This window comes from Rhincodon typus, unplaced genomic scaffold, assembly GCF_021869965.1.
Source record: "Rhincodon typus isolate 14 unplaced genomic scaffold, sRhiTyp1.1 hic_rhity00000514, whole genome shotgun sequence".
Taxonomy (NCBI): domain Eukaryota; kingdom Metazoa; phylum Chordata; class Chondrichthyes; order Orectolobiformes; family Rhincodontidae; genus Rhincodon; species Rhincodon typus.
The window spans coordinates 34,718-42,092 of NW_025966152.1; positions in this window are offsets into that span (position 1 = coordinate 34,718).

The window sequence follows — 7,375 nt, forward strand, 5'->3', positions numbered from 1 at the left end:
AACGTGTTGATGGGACACCAAGTTCCCAGAGGTTTTATAACATTTTCCACAGTCTTGGCATTTAAAAGGTCTCTCATTAATGCGAGCTAGTTGATGGGACATCAGGTTCCGGGATGTTCTGAAGCATTTTCCACAGTCTGGGCTTTGAAATGGTCTCTTGTCAGTGTGAATGAGCTGGTGTTCCAGCAGACTAGATGACTGAGTGAATCCCTCCCTACACACTGAGCAGGTAAGTGGCCTGTTACTGGTGTGACTGCATCGATGAGTTTCCAGCTCAGATGCAGAAATGAATTCCTCCCCACAATCCCCACATTTCCACAGTTTCACCCCAGTGTGACTGCATTTGTGGTTTGTGAGGTCTGATGATTCGCTGAAGCCTTGTCCACACACACAACACGTATACAGTTTCTCTCCAGTGTGAATGGAGCTTTTTCCTTCCAGGTTTAAAATCTGATCATGTTCCATTTGTGATAAAATGGGTGACTCCATCAGATCCTGGTGTGATGGTGCGTTTGAAAATCTTCTCCTTCTAATATCCTGTGAAATTGACATCAAACAAAAAACAAGAGAGTCAGAGACAGAGACAATCTCTCACAAGACATTGGCTTCTGTGTGGAGATACAGAATGAAGGAGGGGGATTTTGGACACCTACAACTTGACCAGAACTCTGTCAGAATCTTTTAAACACTCAGCCTCCACCACTGAGAAGGGGCAGGGTAGCAGGTGGATGTGAACACCAACACCTCCAAGTTCCCTCCAGGTCACACACCATCCAAACTTTGCTGACATCCAGTCCTGGTGGAGCAGAAATTTCCTCCCATTAACTAACTGGCAAAACCGAGGCCTTCATCTTCATTCCCCAACACAAACTCTACTGCCTCACAACTGACTCTGAACCCTCTGTGGCAACTGCTGGAGTCTGAACCAAACAAGTCATAACCATGGTGAAATATTTCATCCAGAGATGAGTTTTCAACCACATATCCCTACCATCATTGAGACTGCCTACTTCCAACGCAGTAACATTACCCGACTCCTCCTAGTCTCTGCGCATTTGCTGCTGAAACTCTCGTCCATTCCTTTGTTACCTCTGGACTTAACTATCCTTACGCACTCCTCATCATCCTCTCACATTCCCCTCTCTGCACTTGTCTTACTTCTCTGCCTCTATTTTTGGGTGCCCTTGAGCTCTGTTTAGTGTTTTTTGCTTCCTTCCATTGACTGTATCTAAATGAGGTTTTGACCATTGCTCATTCTCCCAACCATGTGCTGCTGTCTTAACAGCTTTATCTTCCCACATCAGCTCTCACAATGCTCTAAGGGAAGGAGTTATAGGTTACTCATCAGGTGATGTAATCCTGAGGCCATCCAAAACTCTGCTGCCCGCATGAGTGTTCACAACAAGGTTTGTTCACCAACTGGCCCGTGCTCACGCAGCTAAATTTTAAACTTTTCATCCTTTTGTTCAAATCTCTTGATCGTCTCCTCTCTATCTCGCTCTGTAATGTCCTCCAGCCTCCAGCCCTCTCAAGGGCAATTAGGGCTGGTCAGTAAATGCTCAACCAGCCAGTAATGGCCACCCCCACCCCAAGAATGACATTTTTTTTTTTTTTAAAATGTCCTTCCAGATATCTGCATTATCTCCAATTCCAACCTCCTGAAAATTCTTGATTTTAACTGTTTCACATTTGGTGCCCTCAAGCTTTAGCTGCCAAGGCCACAAACTGTGAAATTTCCTTACTAAACCTCTCCCTTTCTCTGCCTCAGTTTTGCACTTTAAAATACTCCTTCAAAACAACAAATCTGACCATAAAACATTTTGTCACCTCCCTAACATCTTATTATGTGATTCTGGTCTAATGTTGCATTATAATACTCCCGAGGAACAGCTTGGAAGTTTCCATTCTGTGAAAGACACTACATTGATATAAATTAATTGTCATTGATTTGGACACATATCACAGTTCCTTCATCACCACTTGGTGAATAACTCCTCACCGAACAGCATTGTGGGAGCTACTAAGGAAATATAATTGCCAGCAGCAAATGCTCAGGCAATGTTCTGCTGTATAAACCTCATTTAGAGAGTGAATGGAAGTAAGAATAAAATACCTAGGACAGTCACACCCATTATTGAAGACAGAGGAAGTTAGACAATGACGGAGAGTTGATCAAAGAGAGCAGAGATGAACCAGAACAATGGATGGTCTCTCATTCAGCAGCGTTATAAAGCAACTTTTAACATCAGTCACATAATATGATATTATGGGGGTGACAAAATTCTCCCAACCATGTGCTGCTGCCTTAACAGCTCTATCTTCCCACATGAGCTCTCACAATGCTGTAAGGGAACGAGCTCCAGCTCCAGAGTCAGATATCTGAGAACAGCACGAGAAGCTGAATTGTGTAGATTACAGGTTAAAAATATTGAAATAATTTCATTGTGTTCCAACTTGAAAATCAAATGCTAGAGTCTAACCCTCAAAAGATATCAAAAGCACTGGAGTCAGAGGAAACTATCACAGTTCAGGATACCTAGGAATCAGAGTGATGTCACTGAGTAATTGTCCGTGTGTCATAACATCACTCATTTGAATAGACAGCATCTGGGTCTGCACAAACAGGTGATCTCCACGAAGGATGTGAGCATCTGACACATGATTCGAAAGGAAATTCATCAGAACGGTTAAAGAACTGAGGGATACTGGTTTTAAGGTCAGGTTGGAGAAACTCAAGTTGTTCCGCACAGTACAAAGGAGATTGACATGACAGTTGATGAAGGGGGTGATAACACAGTGTGGGCCTGCAGGAAAATTATCTGATGAAGGGTCCCGTCCTAAAACATCAACTTTCCTCCTCCTCTAATGTTGCCTGGCCTGCTGTGTTCCTCCAGCTCCACACTGTGTTATCTCAGATTCCAGCATTTGAGTTCTTGCTATCTCTGATTTGATAAAGGTGTCTAGGTTTATGATCGGTTTAAATTAGATAGATAAACAGCAGCTGTTCCTCTTCACTGATAGTAAAACTGTTTGGTACACAGATTTAAGATATTGGGCAATAGTTATTGGGAGATGTAAGAAGGAATTTTATGCTACTTTTATTTTACTCAATACTTACCTTTAAAGGCCAACAATATCCAATGCTGAATGAATAAAAAGGCATGCTTAGATCATTTGGTTTGAGTTTCCGATCTGCAAATCCTCTTCTGAGGTGCTGTAAAAAAATTTACAAAAGCCATCTCAGTCAGTCTGGGACACAATTTCAGAAGAAGCTATTATTTCTTTGATTTGGAGTTTGCTGTGTGTAAATGCTCCCCTCCTGACTCCCTGTAAAAGCAGTTTATAAAAACTCCATTCCTGTCAGTCCAGGAAAGGTATTCACAACATTCGCTCCGCTGGCCCAGGATAACCGCATATGCGCCCTGCTGCCCTTTAAACTCCTACAAATATGGCGGCCTTTACCCGCAGCCTGCCTTTGAGAGAGAGCCTCGATTTTGACATTTTACGAAACAGGGATAGATAGTTTCTTTATGCGGGGTCTGTCACATTCACAAAGTGTTTAGAAAGCCTCTCCGTCTAACCGCCCGGTCTATCGCCTCCTCCGTTCCGCCTCATTGTTACCTTTTGTGGAGCCGAGGAAAAGGACAGCGGCTGCTCAGGGTCGCTCCCACTGCGCATGCTCTAGACTGTGGCCACGCGGGAACATACTGAGCCTGCGCAGTGAAAAGCAATGCAGTACATACCGCTCGGAATTCTGGGTGAAGTGCCCACCACTGGAAAGACTGAATTTTATTTGTCGTAATGTGTACAAGCAATCTTTCTCTTTACTTCCTACCAGGACAACTGACATGTATTATACATTTTATAAAGTATAAAACGTGCCTTTTGCATCCCAGGGATATAATATCACAAAGTCTGACACTGAGTCGCCATACACATTCTGGGTCACCGGGCTGCTTTCTTATTAGAGAGACAAAACTGGTGGTGGTTTAACCTGAGGGACACCACATCTCATGTCAGCAGAGAGGTTGAAAGTCGAGAGTCATCAGTTGTAACCTCAGGCGGTGTGGGATTTTATTCTACACTGTTGGCATCATGAGGAAAACTGGCAAACGGCTCTGAGAAAGAGTTTGGCTTTCATAGTTGTCTTCAAAGAGGAAAATGTAGATTTCATATTGTAGCAAACAGCAATGCTTCCTGTCGTTTGTTGAAGAAAGTGTTTTTGTTCCACTGATGCCCTCAAACATTGACTACATATTTGGATGAGCACTTGAAACATCAGAGCAAATGAGGTGAAGTGCCAAGTGCTGGAAACTGGGTTTAGAAGTGAGATATTTGATGACTGGCCCAGATATAATGGGCTGAAGGGTCTTTCTCCGTGGTGTTAAAATCTCACTGACTAACGTTTTGCAACTGAAACGAAAGGTCAAAAGCAGTTTCAAGACAAAAAGTTGCAAGAATTGTGCGCACTTTCCTTTTTGGGATTCAGCATTGCAACTGCTGTGTTCTTGGTTTGATTCCGAAATAGGAATGAGGATTTTATTTTTCCTGTCGAAACTCTTAAAATGAACGTGAATTCCTGACATTAAAAGACATAAAGGGGATAGCTCTGTCAGAATCAGTGAAAGTTTTACATCAGGGATGAAACCAAACAGGAGGAAGTGCTGAAATCCATTGACTTCACGTGCTCAGACACAGTACTATAAAAACAGTACTTGCTCCTTATTAAAGCATATAGGTTTCTTTCAGATTTAATATGTTGGACACAAAAAAATGGTTTTCCTTCTGGGCAAACTTGCACCAGAGTGCCTTATATCAGAATGGGGTCGCACATTTAAGACAGATGAGGAAAATTTATTCTCTCAGATGGTGATGAATTGGTGAAATTCCTTACAGCAGATTGTTGTCAGGTCTGGGTCATTAAGTGTATTCAACGGTGAGATCAACAGATTTTTAATATCAGTAAAGGTATCAAGGGTAATGGGGAAAGGCAAGAAAGTGCAGTTCATAATTATCATATCAGACATAAGATCAGTAAATGGCGGAGCAGACTGAATGGGCTGGATGGTCCCTTTCTGCTCCTAAAGTTTATGATCTTAATACGAGACTGTAAAGCTGACCTGATCAAAATTTGCCAAGTGAACATGCATGGATCCCCTCTGGGCTCTGAACCGAGGTGAGATGTGCAAAGGGCAACACACAAAGGAGAGTCATTGTGGGTGATTGATCTGGAGTGATTATATACCAGGGTAACCAGTGAAAACCAGTCTTCAGAACCCACATTGGGCCTGGCTCCATTAGGCCTACAGTCAGCTCTCACAAACCACCATAGCCGTTCACTTTTCCTGACATCCCCTCTCTTCTTGTTTTACTCTGTTTGCACATCAGGCAATTGCAGCTGACATTGCTGATGTGGACCTGTAACATGCAGTGAAGCGATTCTGACGAGTCCATGACATAATTCTGCTTCTAAAGATTAGTCAGTATTTTATATCTATTACTGTAAATGTTAACCATTAAAAGGCCATGGCAGTGAAGGCACTGAATCCTCATCACTAGACTACCAGGGTAGATCTCTGTTCATATCACCCGAGACACTGTTTGACTTGGCATTACAATTTCCCATTCTTCTGCACACGATTGCCTCGGCTCTGCGTTGGATTTGTCACATTGTCTTCGTGTATGATGCACAGGCTATCCAGTAATCTATTACATTGCAGTTTCTAATGCATGACTTTGCAGTTTAGCGGTTCGCCTTGCGGTCTTGAGTTGCATTCTTCCTGGGGAGTGAGAGAATTTTCACCACCTGCTGCAACCAACATCCAAAGGAGCTCTTTAAAGTCATTCAAAATTATTTCTCATTAAATAGCGTTAACACCACCATGTCATTTCCTCACCCAGCCAGTAATGCGTTTGAAACACTAATTTCCTGTTTGTCCTTCCAGGTACTTGAGGAAGATCTTTCGGGAGGATGGAAAGCAGCTGACATGAGCAATGTTCCAGTTGGGCAGAACAAAATGCAGAGTAACGGGGAAACAATGGGGGAGAAACATGGACAGGGGAGGGGCCGAATTCTTCCTTTCATTGTTGTAACTATACACTGGTTTTGAAGTGTAAATTGGGATGATATAAGCCAGATGGGCGAAATCCTTGCTTTCTGGGGGTTGGTCTCTCCTGAGGCCGCTGTCACTCTTGGGGCAATGTGTCTGTGTGTTTCCCTCTGTGGGTGAAAATGAGGTTCAGTTCCCTGAGAGGGTGTGAACACAATTTTACCATCTCAAACCTCAGTGCCATTCTTTGTGTCACTTGAGATTAAAACATTACAGGGGAAAAAAAATTTTTGAGATGAACACTTGAAACGGCAGAGCACACAGGGCTACAGGCGAAGTGCTGGAAACTGGGATGATGGGTCTCTTTCCCTGTTGTATAAACTCAGTAAGTTGATTATTTTGGAGGAGAAACTTAACTCCAGTGAAAAAAAGGCCAAAAGCTGTGTCAGTAAGAAAATAAGCATGCTTTTCCACTGTCATCCCTGTGGTGTTGACAGGGACATGAGCAGCAATAGTTTGGTGGACACAAGGTGAACAACCAGCAAAGATAATCACCGTCACTGCTTCAGTTCAATGGTTCCCGCTTAGTGAAGCGGTGAATTTTACCGGCAAAGAAAACACATTTGTCATCAGGAGGCTGCTTCAGTGTCTCCTCTTTTTCTGCCAAAGTCATCATGAAGTTCCTTTCTGCTGTTCGACAAGCACGTCTGCTTCTCCTTTTCTTCTATTCTCATCCCTTCATTCCCAGTTTGGCAGGAATAATGAGGTGAGGTGGGATAAACTGCAGATTTAGGAGGGAATGTTGTGGTAATGGCACAGACAGGACGAGCTGATCACCCTCATTCTCTGCTGTCACCATTCATTCATCTTACACCGACAGGAAAGACATCACTATAATCCTATAATTGTGGATGTTTTTTTCTGATGGATTCGGAACTTTATTTCCAATTCTAAACATTCACAATCTTTTGAGAGAACAAATGTCTCGTTATCTCCGTCCTAAGTGACAGACACATTATCCAGGGAATGTGAGCACAGTTCTAAACACTCCAGTCAGGAGGAAAAAGTCTCCCAGCAGCTCCACTCTCAAGTTATCTTCAAATTTCTGACTTTAAACAGAGCAGGAATGGGAAATGAGGGATACTGACAGAAGGAGGTCGGAGAATGTGAAAGAGGGTGAGGTGGATACACAGAGACAAATAGAGACACAAATTGAGGTAGACAGTGAAAGAACCAATTTTCCATTCAACGTGGCTGCTAATTGACACAAAGGAAAAAAAAAAGGAACCATTTAAGCAGAGCCTTTCACCACCTAAGGGAACAGA